The following is a 15,897-nucleotide window of genomic DNA, read 5'->3' as shown; positions in this document are numbered from 1 at the left end:
GTTTTTTCTGATAGATGGAAACACAAACATCGCAGCCAGCGCTGTCTGACAGATACGCTAGCGTGCCATGAAGAAACGTCAAAAATGCACGCGAAAACGTTGGAAGTCAAATTTTTGTGTTTTGATTCTCTTGATGGAAGTTATGGCATGCTGCTATAAATTTTTATTTATGATCCGAACCCGTAGGTGCTTAAAATTAACCATAATTCAAATTTTTGGGCGAAACTTTTTGATTTTCAATCTACAGACCCCGTTTTTATAATATTTTTTTTTTCAGTTATATTTCCAAAAAACTATTTTCATTATCAGAAACGTTGTTTTAGTCAATTTTCGACCGTTTGTAGTAAATTTTTATTTTTTTCATAATCTTGTGGATGCATTTTACACTTTTATTGATTTGTTTATATGTTTGTTTTCATTTGTCATATTTGTTGTTTTTGTCTTTCTTTATCATTTTTAGTTGTTTTTTTGTCATTTTCAGTGTTTTGTTTGAATTTATTTTTTAACTTTTTGAATTTATTATCTTTTTGTCAATTTTGAGTAATTTATAATTTTTTTAAAAAACTTTTGTTTTAATTGCTGCATTTTATCACAATTTCAGAACAAAAAAATGTATTTATGGTGTTTGTCAAAATTTAATTGGTCCTGTTATAACGAAAACTGAAAGATAATGTTGTTTCTAAAAACCGTTCGATTTTGGCACATGTGCCAAAATTGGATGTTGCCAAAATCGAATGTTGCCCAAAACAAACGGGGTCTGTTTTGCTATTTCCAATAGCAATCTCTTAAATTATAGTAATTAAATATCGAATTACTATAAATGCAATTAATCAGCTCTAAAAAGCAGTTTGTTCAGCACTTATTATAATCTCTTTAAAACTTATCCAAACGAATATTTTTTTAGAAGTGTTTATGACTATATTTTTGATTATAACACTGTCCTTCTACACGCAGAAAAATGTATAGATACCGTCAAACAAACCACAACTCTTATTCAATTTTTATTTTAATATAGTGTAATTAAGTTAACAGTTAATGTTAACAAAATTATTATAATCTAGTTTCTCACATCGTGAGATAGTTTTTTTTTTAATTTTTTATTCTCATAGAAAAATTGAAAAATCGAGCAACAGATATACAAATTTCAAAATTTTTCGATATCGTAAAAAACTTTACCCAGTATGACGGAATGGCTGAATGAAAGCAACTGAAAACTTTATATTGCTTTTTTAATGCTATACCAACACTGTATTGTGAATATGATCATTCAATCATGTTTAAACGATCAACTCACTATTATATTAAGTGAGTTAATGTGAGCTCTAGCAACATAAAACTATTTCAACTTCACTTTTACGTATCCAAATTAAATTTTCGAAAATATACAAAAGTTCCAACATGATAAATCGATTGCTGGATTTTCAGCAATGGAGATCAAGTGCTTGAAAAGCCAGCAAAACGAGTTATATAAGCTGTATCCCAGCAAAAATTTTGATTGATGAACGTTTACAGCAATTTTTTTTGCTAGGAATCGATCGAAATTCTTTGTGTGTAGTAAAGATACAGATATTTCACAGTATGAAACATATAATAAAAGTTGCCGCATAGTTTAAAAAAGTAGAATATTTGAAGAAAATAGCAGCAAGACTGAATCAAAGCAATCGAAAGATTCCTTTTGATTCAACCACGGTTAATGAAAAGTTCATATAGCGGTTTTTCGATAGCAACTTACTACGTTCTTCAGCGAGCGTTTTCAATCAATCGGAAGGAATCTTTCGATTGCTTTGATTCAGTTGAGTCATTCAACCAAGTAGGCTCACAACACAACAGAGTGAGCAGCAAGACGTTTTAAACCTTCATAAACAAAGTTTTCAAAATAGCAGAAAAACTTCACAGCAAAAATTATAATATCCTGTAACAAAAAGGAGCAGTACATTTACCGTAGTTTTACAGGTCGAAAAAATTACGTGATTTAAATTACGTGACACATATTTTTTTCCAACCAGTAAAACTACGGCAGATGTCAAGCTCCTTTTTGTTACAGGACATTTGCTGTAATATTAAATGATTTTGTAGTTAATTTCAAATCAATCAATTGAGAATTGTTTGTTTTGCACACTACGGGTCGAATTTTTTTAAGGCAACCATTTTAAAGTACACGTAATTATCATTATTTTTTACTGTGTTTATAAAAAATGGCGATCAACCAGTTCGAAGAACACTCGACATATTGCGGTTACTGGCAAAATTTCTAATCGCGCGACGGTAGCCTTCCGTGCGGTAGGCTAGCCGGAGCAGTTAAAAAATTCACTCTTACTCACTAATTTCATTGAAAAGTTAAGAAGTAAATTCTTGAATCAATCTTCAAATCATTATTTTGCAAGAGAGGACAAAACATGAAGTCATCGGAATGAAATATTATTATTCTTAGTATTCATTGAGATTGAATTAATTACGAGCGTTAAAATCCCAGACAAAACAAAAAACAATCTACATTATTGAAAAAACATTTTTCCATAGCCTGAGAATTAACGAATTTGGCATGACGAAGATTTTTGATGCGATAAATGCGTCTTTGATACTTTATATGCTGGTCGAATTCAATTATATTGTCGTTAAAATGTAACAAATCGTATATGAGAAGTTAAAAAAAGGAGTTGTGTACGGTGAATAATCTATTATAGGAAATAATACCATTCGCATCGCAAAAAATTGGACTGCACACTCATAACTGCGAAATTTGTGCGATCTGTCAAATCAGTATAAAATCTGACGGTTTTCTACACGCTAACCGCTTTTCAGTTAAACTTTATACGGATAACTCCGACTGCAAAACATAGCACGAAATCCAACATTCAATGAATGATCGCTACCGTGTCGTCGAACTCTAAACTTATTTAAACAACTACAGGTTTTCATTTTTTTTCGTGAATTTGTTCGCTGATTGACTCCATCGCAAACAGGTTTTTTTATTATTCATTTTTCCGTGATTTTAACCGCTGATTGACCAAGCTTCTATAAACAATAGATAATCTGATAATAATATTTGGTATACATGTTTGTTTGACAACTTTTTATTAAATCATCTTTCAATGTTTTCCGCTTGTTCTTCCGATTTAATTTCAGTCGATAAATAGTCCTTATGTAGAACAATGCTCAATTTTTTCTTGAATACTGTAATTTTTTTTACAGTGGTACCCTACGGGAGCCCAAATCAGCTATCGCAGAAATAGAAAAAAAGAGTGGATCAGCAATATTTTCGAGCTCTTGAGTTAACCCATACAGTTTTATACGTCAGGCTTTAGCTTAGCTTTTCTTGATTTACTACTCATATCCACCTTAAATCATTGAACTCGAAATGTTTCAATTAAAGTTTTTAAAAAAAAATCAATTCTAGTGGAACTTCGTATTTTTTAATTTTTTTTTTCAAACTATACACTTCGAATTCCATGATCACTGGTGTTGCTAAGTAGAAAAAGTTTCACGTCACCATAGGTTGCTACTCCGTGATTAATCGAGACCATCAATTTTGCACGAAGTCCAAAAGAATAATGCTTGGTATTAGCAGCGATTCTCATTGCACAAAACTAATGCTCTCCTTTTTTATATGAATTATGTGATTAAAAACGGCGCCCACCACGTCCTAGTAGTCAATTAGGAAAAGGGAAGGATTGTTAGTAAGATTCTCTTTATATTCAACTAACAACCTCTCGCTCCTGTATACTAAAAAACTGATAAAGTCGGAACCAGCGATAAGTTAGTATCACCAACGCACGTCTATATGTCTGCTAATCCGTATTCAAGTATCTAAAGAAGGGATTGGGTTAGTTGGTGAAAGATAGAGATCAGGATACATTTTGGTATCATCATGATTTTCCTACATGATTTCCTACACATCCGATCATGATTTTCCTACACATCCTATGCTCATAGATATTTCTTAAGGAAACTCCTCTTTCTATGAGGCAATTGATAAACGTCCAATGAAATGGATCGAGTAAAATATTGAAAGTAGATCAATACCATCCAAATTTCTTCCTTGATAAACTAGCTCTTTCCCCTAACCGTGATCCATGTTAAAGCAAAGAACTTTCAAAAGGGCTTTATTGGATGAAGGCGGAAAACAACTTAAAATTAATTATATTATAATATTTAGACACAAATTTTTCAAAATTCTTTTATTATATTATTGCCGTTTTTAAAACTCTTTGATTCTGTTCTCTCTTTGCCTCATATTTTAGAAGTCTCTAGAACTTGAATGCTTAAAGAGCACAAAGTAATGTTTTGAATTATCAATAAGAAGTTGACACTGTTAGTTAAAAAAAAAATCAACGTTATCATCAAGAAACTAAGGAAATTACATTTGGTGAATGAAATATTTTCATATTCTTTAATTAGAAAAAAGTAGACAAAAATTAAAAAAAATCTATTAAATCATATTTTTCTTTTTGTGCTAGACACATATGTATCTTAGACTTCTTAAGTTTACTCAAATCTTTTTCAACAATTTGGTTTTGTTGTCGATTTTTCTGATTTTTTTTAATAAACTCTGTCTAATGAAAATTTATGAAAAATAACAAATTATCTGTGCCAGGAAAAATATAATGAACATTAATTTATAATGAAGCGAAACATCAAGAATATATTTAGCAATTTATAAATGTGATATATTCACATGAGCGGGCATCTGTTTTATAAACGTAAGAGCAATTTTTCTGTTAAATTCTCTTACAGTTTTTGTGAATATAATTTTATAATAAAAGAAGCCAAAATAGCCGATTTCTGAAATTCGCATATTTATGTTTTTAGTTATAGTTCATTTGCAATATTTTGATACTGTATTATTGAAAATAGTAGAAACGGATGTTAAGCATACCTCAACGCTGAAATTTTCAACATCACTAGTTCTTTTGCATGAAACATAATTAGGTATGCCAGATGGGCATATTTCATGGCAATATTTTGTTCATATCGTATTTTCAGTATGAAGTTCTTCTTTTTCCGCTGTATGATCGTGATTTGAGCGTAGATTTAATGTAACAAATGATAAAAAGTAAAAAATGTATAAGACTAATCTATTTTTCTTGATATAGGCATTTAACCTGCCTTGATATGGGCATTCAGCACCTGTCTCTAATTCCAATATCTTATCAATTTCAACTTTGTCAAAAAATTCAATTTATTGAATTTCCAATTTCCAGTTGATAAGAAAGTAAAACCATTAACATTTTTGTTCACAGTTTCTGTACGTACGATAATTAAAATTCAATCACCCTTATTCTCGTTTTCGGTCGAATGACATTCGTTCGAAAGTTTTGCTATTTCGTATTCTTGTTTTCGTTCGAACGAATGCGAACAGTTCGATCTTTCGAACATAGTTCGTACGAACGAAACGTAGCATTCCGGTTTTCGATCGAACGTATTTTTACTACCGCGTAACAAACGCCAGTCTACTGCTGCGAACGGCAGGCGTTTGATGAAAAAAATATCCTTTAACACAAAATAAGGAAAATTAGAAAAGTACCCTGAAGCAATGTTAAAGAATGAAAGTAAACGTTTCAAAAAACCAAATTTCCCAGATTTACAATTATTTTTATTCCAAATTTTTCTTTTTACATTGGATTTCTTTCTTTATTTCCGATACTCATATCTCCATCGGTGGAGCAATTTTTCCCTCATCATCATCAATGGGTAATTCATCCCGATTTGGGGCAAGCTTTCAGAAGCAGCAGCAACTGCAAACTTACCACCGATTGGAATCAACTCCGCTTCGTTAAACAATCGAAGCTCAAATTTGACCGTTGCGAAATTTTTCTGGGCCAGAACCGATGGCTGTAAAATGTCCTAGTTTCTCCGATCCGGTCTAGCCTGCCAGGGTTTGTTCAGCTCCATATTCTTCTGAACTTCTGACTTCAAATGACGAAGGATGATTCTGATTTTTCGTGTCTGCCCGTTCCCTATTCAGTTTAGCACTTTAGCCGCCAAAGCCTTCAAGACAGTGGAACAAATATTGGAGCACCTATTCCGAATCGTTCGTCATAGTTGCCTTTTCTTAGGAGTGGATCAATTCAACTGATCAGGATTTGAAGACCGGCCCGATAGATCGAAAGTGAGACTTGAGTATTCCGCTTCATACAGATTACAAATCCGACCTCCCTAAATTTTACTGAACTACAAAAATAAACAGTTGTTTACGTTGTGTTGTCATGGCGAAATTTGTTTGTTGACACATTTCTGTTCTTCGAAATTTCTAGTTCGATCTGGTAACACCAACATCGAACGTATCGCGTTCGAACGAAAACAAGAATACCTTTTTCGAATTCGATCGAAAGTATCCGTTCGAACAAACGACAGATACGTCGTAAACAAGAATAAGGGTGAATATATTTTAACAAAACTGACAAAAATCTTGTTTGAATTTTTAAATTTTTTAGACTTTATATAACAATTAAATTTTTTCATGCCATGTTTGAAAAGCGTACTACCCTCAAAATGCACTGATTTGATATGTTGAATCTCCAGTCATATCGTCAATCGACTGTATGCGCATATTACCCAATATACGCATTTAGGAACACTTCCCCCTATAGTGTGTTGCTTTTCTCCTTCTACCTCTATGCTGTTGTGCTAGATACGTTCATAATTTCTTAGATTCATTTCTTATTAGTTTTATTTAAGATTGTACTTTAAGTTTTATGCAGAATGTAATATTTTTAAAATTTTCTAATAATTTTTGCTCAGAAATATTAAGAAAATAATTTAAAAAATCAAGCCATAGTCATTGTTTATGACAAATTTTATTGATTTTGACGAAAAATCAAGAGTGGGTGGAAATGGTGTCCAAGTTCCAAAGTTGTCTTTGTAACAAAGAATGTTAAAATTTTGATTTTGCTGCTTAAAACATTTCTTATTGCTTTAAGTTTTACTCAAAGTAAGATATAGATAAAACCACTATCTCTCACAAAAAATCAAATTTTAATATTTCAACTTATGGCAACGCTGTGCTCCTATCATTTGTCACACACATCTGAAATACACTCCATATCAATGAAACAACGAGACTATTTGATATCCAGGCCAAGGTGATGGTAAACGCATAAGATCAAGGAACAAGGAAGGAATGAAGCGTGGAATTCCCAGCCAAACGCTTCATAAGATTATGAAGGGTTTTGGTTATAAAGTAGAAAAAAAAACAAATCAAAACTAATAAAGAACGGGCTCACCAAATCAAAGGGATTACAGATGATTCAGGACACAGGAACAGCTTTAAAAGCGGTGATGTTGGGGAAACTGCTGGCTTTGCAGAAACCAAACAAACTATTTAGTAAGGTCTTCTTTTGGGTGGGTCACTTTTCCAGAGTCCGGCCGGTTCCATTTTTCGAACTGAAATCAACATAAAAGTTTCCATCTTCAAATATTCCACAAATAACACCAATTGCAGCAAATTTTCCGGTCAAAAAAATCGTCCGCTTTCTTCGCTCACAGCCTACCAAGTCCTATACCTCAGGCTTTAAAACGCAAAAAAGAAAATAAATAATTCATTTTTAGAAAATTAAGACAAAACCAAAAACTTGGTGACATATTCAATTGTCCAATATCCAATAAAGCAATTTAGCATAACTTTCAAGCTTCCTGCTCTAGCATATTCTCAGATCAAAATATTGCAGCTAAAATGTTTGATTCTACCGTACTTGTTTCATGCCTCTCTTGAAATTGTTTTTCTTAAGCTAGGTTAATTTTATCTGAAGGAAAAGTACCCAAACGAAAATTCGGTACTTTTACACTTTTAATTGGCAAATTTATTTTTTTCCTGTCTGGATGGAAACCATACAGATACTGTCAAATTTATAGGTTTTAAACTCTTCCTGCTGAATGTGTCCACTTATTTAGTGGACGAAAAGCGAAAAAAATAGAAAATGGACGACAAGTTCAACATGGCAAGGCGAAGATTTACGTTGCCCAGAATGACTTAAATTGTCAATATTTCAGCTGTTTTTCAACTTTTTCCCAAAAATAATACTGAATCATGTTAATTGAAAAGTTAACTGTTGAAATGAGGCTTTTTACAATATTTTCTGCTGTAAAAGGTTTATCTAATTACAGTTTTAGTTTTTAATTGTTTATTGCGCAATTTTTGTGTTAATTTTTCAGCAATCCTAAGATTCCTTTTACGGGTTTACGTCAGAATAAGATTTGAACAAAAATTTCAAATTTGAGATTTCCATACCTCAATAACTTTGTTCGAAAACTAATGACTGCTAAAAAAAGCAATACAAATTTTGGCAGCGATTCATTAAGTCCTGAATTAGCGCAACGTGTGTTGAATTTATAAAGAGTTTTGTACGGAAAATAGAAATTTTCATTCAACCAGAGATGTACTGAAAGTTTAAAAAAAACTTATCTTTGGATTTTTTTTAAATATTTCTGGTTCTTGCAATACATTTCAAGTGAACGAAATCCAAACCTAACAAGTACCCTCAGAAATGATATTTTACGTTACACAATAATTTCATTTTTTTTTTAATTTTAGTGTTTCTGACTGCTGATTTGAAAACTGTTTAACCGTTGGATGAAAATAAACAACCGCAGCTTTGCATTTGTTGATTTATATAACCTTCGCAAGGAAATATTAAAAGCTCCAACAAAACAAGCAATTTCACAGTATTTTTCAATGGATTTCATTTTTTTTTCATTTTGAAAGATTATAACTTTATTCATCAAATATTTTGTTTCTTCTCATGTTGGCAAGAAATGAAGCTTAATATAGGTAAAACCAATAACCAACTTTATTCCAAGTTAATTTGAATTTTCCGGATGAGTTCATATGAAAAAAATTTCTTCTTCCATACAAATTGTCATACAAAATTTAACACTTTCATTGATAACAAACAACTGAAAAATGCTCGGATTCTCTTTTGATATGTATTTTTTTTTATCTAAACAAGCTGATATTTACGCTTTACCAGTAATTTTAGTTTTTTTTGCGCTCTTATCAACTGTTTTTGAGGGTCTAAAAGAGCAAGCGAGGTATTCTACTCTGTACCCAAAATTTTAAATTCATGATCAAATTATGATAATAGAGCAAAGTTTGCTACAGTTTTTCAAAAACAAAAATTCACTTGTTCATTGAATAAGGTTTTCAGTTTTCAGCACTTGGTATCCGGGCGGACAAACCTTGGCTGGTTATATAAAAACCTGGCAATATCCGGGTATTTGATTTCAAAATTGTCGACCAAAATCCAGGCAATGCCGGGCAATATTGGCCAAAACCAATAAAAAATCTAGAAAAAAAATAAATAAACAAAACCTTTCAAGATTATTATTTTAAAACTTGCTGCAAAAGTTTTGGACGCATAATTAAGAAAAATTTACAACACAATTGGTTTTTTTTTTAAGTGTGATTTAAGAATGAGAACAAACTCGGGCCAAATCCAGGTTATTCCAATAAAATCCAGGCAACCGGGTCAGACCGGACTTTTCCCAAATTTCATATTAATTATCCGGACCAATCCGGTTAAAACCGGGCAATCTGGCAACCTAATCATATAAATTCAGGTCTGAATATTAAATTTTCAATTAAACTTATTTTGAAGGTTCTGGTTTCATATTCCCATAACCAAAATTGAATTTCTTCATATTTCTGATTCTGTATCAAGTTTATTATTCTTGATTTTCAGTTCGAATAATCATAAGAAATTACTAATGAAGAGCTTCTTTGAAATCCTGGCTCCAATTCTGTTTTGCATTTCATATGAAATTTAAATCATGTTTTTCGAAAATCACATGCATTTTCAATATTTTGATAAAAGTTTTCCGAATATCAGAAAAGAAAAATTTTGTTTTATATTCAAATTCGAAGATCTTAAGCTTCATTCTTACACAAAATTTAAACATTTAAAGCTTCCAAGTGGCGATAAAATATTGAAAATTCAGATTCAGATTCATCATTTGATATTCACATTTTAAATCAGATTCGCAAAAACAGATTAGAAATAAATAATTGAAATAATGAGTTACGATTGAACCAGCACTACAGAATTTAAATAAAAGATTCATGAATGAGGGCTCTAAGATTGGTTCTTAAAATTCTGATCTGGAATAAAGATTCGGAAATCGTTTTTTTCGTATGGGAGAGTGGGGAATCGTGGGCCACTTTTTTCCGTTGTTCCATAACTTCTTTATTATAAAAGATAAATTGAAAATAAAAAATGGTATGGTTTTCTACATTTTCAAGATATCATAAGGTATTTTTTTAAATTTTTTAATAAGTTATTCTCTCCAAATTCTGACTGTTTGAAAAAAAGCAATATTTTTTGGATTTTGAAAAATGGTGGGGAATCGTGGGCCACCAAATCCAAGTTGACCAAATAACATGCAAAGTTTATGAGTTGACCCAAAACTGTGATTTCATAATTCATTTCGTTATTTAAAAGCAATTTCAGGAGATGAAATAAAAAAGAGAGCTGTGTATGATCGCAAAGAATCCAAAACCCGTTTTGGCAAATTTCTTATATAGGACTGACAAAATATTTTTCATAACTCCTCATTTGGCATAAGAAAACTTTGCAGATAGGTGAAACGTATTTTAAGTTCTGAATGTGTATAAAAACATAACAATATAGGTGATTCAAGATATGTGGCCCATGATTCCCCACAAGCTATGATTTGCAAATTGGTTGCGTTTGTGTGACTTGTTGATGTTTCATCAAAAATTCCTTTTCCACGTGAAAGATCATGACAAAACTAAGATCATAAGCGTATGAGCATATTTTTGTTATGCACTTTAGGTTCCCCATCGATGAATTTAGCGGGTGTTTTTTTAATTATGTTAGTAAATTTTTCTAACTTTTTTTAGCTTGATAAATAAAAGAAGCATATGATGCGTATTTCAGTCAACAACATATAGGAATATATGCTCACGCAAAGCGACGACGATGACAGTTGGTTTGAGATTTTTATCTCAACACACATCTGAGATATTAAAAGTGGCCCACGTTTCCCCATGGCCCACGATACCCCACTCTCCCCTACAATTATGAAATTGTATAGAAATTCGGAAACAGATTCAAAGTTTAATTTTTGAATTCAGGTTAAGAATTCAGTTTTGAAATTCATAAAAAGATGTAGCTTGTATATGAGTTTTTCAATCAACATGAAATTGTTCAGAAATTCAAGAGAACATGAACCTAAAAACTTGCTAATCAAATCAATTTCCAGATTTCAAATTTTTTAATCAGAATTAGTTTGTGCACACAATTCAGCTGAAAATCACAAATATAAAGTAGAATTTGAGTTGTTATTCTTAGTTTTGATTCAAGCAAAATATCCCGAATGATATTTAACGAAAATCATCCACATGATTTTTATTATGGAATTGATTCTTTACGAAAAATATTTCCTGTTAAAGCAACATGTACCTGACCTTAAAAATTCTGCTCAAAATTCTTTATTTTCTCGATGTATTGTTCAACACTTTTAATATTGCAGTTTTTAAAGCCAAATTTCAAACTAAAATAATAAATTTAGTTCAAGCTTGCATCAAGCAAATTCAATCCGAAATTTTTTTTATCTCTCAATGTTTTTTTTTCATTTTATTTTTTCTCATCATAGGTTAAAATCTTGGAATTTGCAAAAGAGTTTAGAAGATTGGACTTGTTTGATTTGGGTATAGAATAAGTTTTTTTTAAGAAATTGAAGGCTACACTAAAAATAAATTATTTCATGCTCAAATCAAATAACTTTGATCTACCAGACTTTTAAAGCAAATTCCATATTGTGTTTTTAGAGGTTTTATTAAAAAAAACTTAGCTGGCCCTTTAGGCTAAGGACCATTTTTCGAAAGTTACATTTTTTTAAGGTTTCATTATTGACACTTTACCATCCTTGTGGCATTCGTGTCTTCTCTAAAGTTGCGATTTCCAACGAAAACTATTAATCAGTACTTAAAAATGAACATATACTTACTGATGGGTCAGAGCAGAGTTACCTTGTCCGGATAGAAATTCCAGCCTTCGATGTCCGCAAACTGCGCTAGGTTGCCCTGAACCACCGTTGAATTCACCACGAACAACAGTATGCGCGGTTACCAAAAGATGACCAACCGTACGATCGTTCTAGTTTCGCCAAACCACCAGCTGGCTTAGAATGTCGGCTTGCAGATTCCCTTGTGTGCTAACTAGGCCAGTACCGTGGCAGTAAAGTAGTCAGCACAAGTGGCAGAAACACTTTTTCACCAGCCAGCAACCACAAACGGTAATCGATCCAGTGGCAACTATAACGTCAATCACCACATCAGCAGGAGGCTTTCTCACATGCAATATCATGCAGAGACGATCACCAACGGTTTCACAACCGAACTAAAGTTGGGTTTTCCCGATAGCACTTCAAGTGTTAAAACGCACTAGTTTCGGAACTTAACTTTATATTTTCGCTTAACAACTAACAGCTTAGGCTTAACTTATAAACAACCAACGGTTAAAAAATGGTTCGTGTGGTATAATCGAGGATTGGTGTGCGACTAACACGTCCAGGCACAATCCGATTGGAGAAAACCTCTCCCGCTGGTCGGGCGGCGATGATAACTTATCAGTACTGAACCATCATTACTGATGGGTGATGATGATTTCTCCTGGTCGGTTGTGGACAATCGTATTCTCGGTGGGAGAGTGCATTTAGATAAACAATTGTTCACCATACGACAATCGTCGCTCCACAAGGCAATTGTAAAACTTAATCTGTTGGTGGAGGATTGGATTTTGGATGGATGCATCCAGTGGTGCTCAACTACTGAACACTTACAAACATAATTTGATTTAATTTTTTTTATTCGCGTGTTGTTAGGCAAACAACCATAGGTAAAAATTAATCACCAAAACTCGACCCCCCCCCCCCTTCCATGAGTCGGTTCTTCCCACGGCCCTGACTTAAGGGGGGGGGGGGGGGGTAGGGTCAAACACTTTCAAAAAATCGAATTTTTTTATTTTTTCATTTTCTTATTGTAAAACATTTCAAAAAGGTTGTGTCAAATTTTCAAGTCAATTGAAGCAAAACTGTAGAAATTATAGGCCTTTATCTCCTTCTATCTAATACTGCAGGAAAGCAAGAGCAGAAACTTCAAACGTGTTTTTCTCGAAAGCACATTTTTAAAGTCCGTGGACATCGTCATTTGAAAACTACTTATCCGATTCTTTTAAAATTTGGAACATATTTTCTACATATAAAATACCAGACCCCAACATTTTTCTTTTTAATTTTTTTTTTACTTCGGGGAGATTTTACAGATAAAAAATGGCGGATTTTTTCGTGAAAAATCGTAGTTTTTACTTCAAACAGCCCCAAAAATTTCATAAAATTTTTTTTAAGTTAAATAAAAACGTTGGGGTCCAGAAAAACATCTATTAAAAATATTTTGCTCTGATTTTTTGACTTCAATTGATTCTGTGCTGAGATACAGTGTCCACCGAAAATCCTGTTTTCTAAAAGGCATCCTCGAAAGTGCCCCGTCACCGGTTCATTTTTCAATATTTTCCTACGAAAAAATTACTAAATGTTCTTTTAACAATGCTTTGTATAATGCAAAAAATTTGAATACATTTGTTTGAACGATAGCTCTAGAAAAAAATCGTGAAAATGGTGTTTTTTTTACCCGTTAGACACCCTTCATCTTTCCATAAATTTGTTTTTCTACCGCCAAATCATAAAATTTAAGTTTTGAGATTATTTAACTCGATAATTTGATGTGTTTTGCGTGTTTCCATACCAAAATTAATATTCATGCTACGCAGATGTTCAGAGATGCTACGCAGAACGAAGGCAGAAGGCAACTATAGTTTAATTTAAAAAACTAGTTATTTAAAAACTTCCTAAATAAAGCCTTTATAACTCTGCTGTGAAAAGAGATAGAGTAACGGACTTATTTTGGACTAGGGGACCTATTTTGGACCACCTTGTCTAGCTCTTTTATGAAGCAACTAGTAATGAAAAAAAAATAGTACACAACATCAAGTGCTCGGGCTTTAATTATATCTGTTAAAAAACTCCATGATATGTTGCTTTATAAGAGAACTAGACAAGGTGGTCCAAAATAGGTCTGCTGGTCCAAAATAAGTCCGTTACCCTATAATTGTACCTGGTGTTTCTGTTTTCGAACGCATATAGTCAGCAACAGTCGCATCTGCAGAACTCGACGAAGGATCTTCTTTTTTCAAAATCTTTTTCAAATTTAACGCTCGGGTGGATTGAGTGCAACGGTGGCATTTTCCTCATCCATATTCGCTGTAGCAAGTATTGCAAATGACCACCGCTTGGCACTGACCAATGTCTTCAGTGCCTGGTGTGGTTCTGGGTCTTGCGAACTTGGGCTTTTTGGATTCGTAACCAGGAAGATTGGTTCTGCAATCATATGTACTGGCAGAGACGCAAACTTCACACTTGCATATCTGTACAAACACGTGAAAAGGATCTATCTCCATATAAGGCGAATCGAGAAAACGCGTTTGAAAAAAATACAACCTATTTTAAATCGCTAATTGAAAATAACTTGAAATTTTTTATATTTATGATAGCTTAACGATTTTTAGGAGCATCCTGTATATGTTGGAATAGAGGAATATCAATTTTCATGAAAAAATAACGCGCTATCGTAGATAGAACCTACTTCACGTAAAATTTTGTCTAACCTGTTTATACACAGCTCGCATTCATTTGTAACTATGTTTTTATGTTGAATAAAGAGTTAAATTGATTATTTTGAGTTTGTTGGCGGAGTAGTAGCGAAAAATGGTTTCGGAGCAAAGAGTGTATATCCATGTAATGGCAGTTCTGGTTTAAGAATGTTTATAGATCCTTTACTCAAATTGAGTTTTTAATGTAACGGAAGATTATTTTCTCAAAAGGGTTTTACCGTTAAGTAGTGCATGTGTTGGCCTATCGCGAGGTACTGAAAATGGTTTTTGTTCTCTTTTGAAGATAGATCCTTTTCACGTGTTGGTACAGATATACCCAGGCATCGCGTGATAATTGAATTTTCGAGCTTGTAGTTATTAATTCTGGGGACCCTAGTACCCCCTTGCTGTATTCCCCAAACCCCACGCGACATGATGATGACCGCCGGATACAGGTTTTCTCCAGCTTCGGAACTTAGCACAAATTTTCGGACAACAGTTTTTGTACTTTCACTTATCGGTCGAAGTGGCGTTGTCCTTGAAAGACAATGTACGCACACCAATTTTCTGTTTTTTTCGTGAATTTTTTTTCCGGGATTTTCATCCTGTTGGATGATTCATCCCATTTTTTTCGTGAAGATCCATTTTGAAGGAAAAACTGCATTCACGAGATTATCTTCTTCTTCTTCTCTTTGATTTGAGCTGTGTAAAGCTCAGATTGGGCTAGATGCTGTGACTATATGCCCCACAAGATTATCACAAGAAAAAATACTATATCGTAACCACGTGCTCAATTTCTGTCAACGCAGCTGGAGCTAAATGATTAAGGATATTTTTAAATTTCAAAGCCTACTATGCCCGTTGATTTTTTTTGTTGGTCGTCAATAAAACAAAGAAAGCTATACATATTTAGCCGATCGTTTCTTCCTCTGTATTAATTATTACAAATTAAACCGTATAAACAACATACTTAAGCCTGTTAAGTGAGTTAAGTCAGCTGTAAATAATTACAATTGTAGCAACGGCAACATGTACCTTCCGGTTGAAAACATCCAGGAAAACTTGTTGGACCTTTTTGGAGGTATCTTGGCCATATTAAGTACTTCGAATTATGATTATATTGGTTTTTTTTACCTAAAAACTTCAAATCAAGATTTCACGAAAATTCGACTAGGGATTTTTTTGAAAATTGGCCCAGAGGTGTAGAATTACCTAAGGAATCGAGTCCTATACT

This window comes from Uranotaenia lowii, chromosome 3 (assembly GCF_029784155.1).
Source record: "Uranotaenia lowii strain MFRU-FL chromosome 3, ASM2978415v1, whole genome shotgun sequence".
NCBI classification, from domain to species: Eukaryota; Metazoa; Arthropoda; class Insecta; order Diptera; family Culicidae; genus Uranotaenia; species Uranotaenia lowii.
This window is presented reverse-complemented; position numbering follows the sequence as displayed.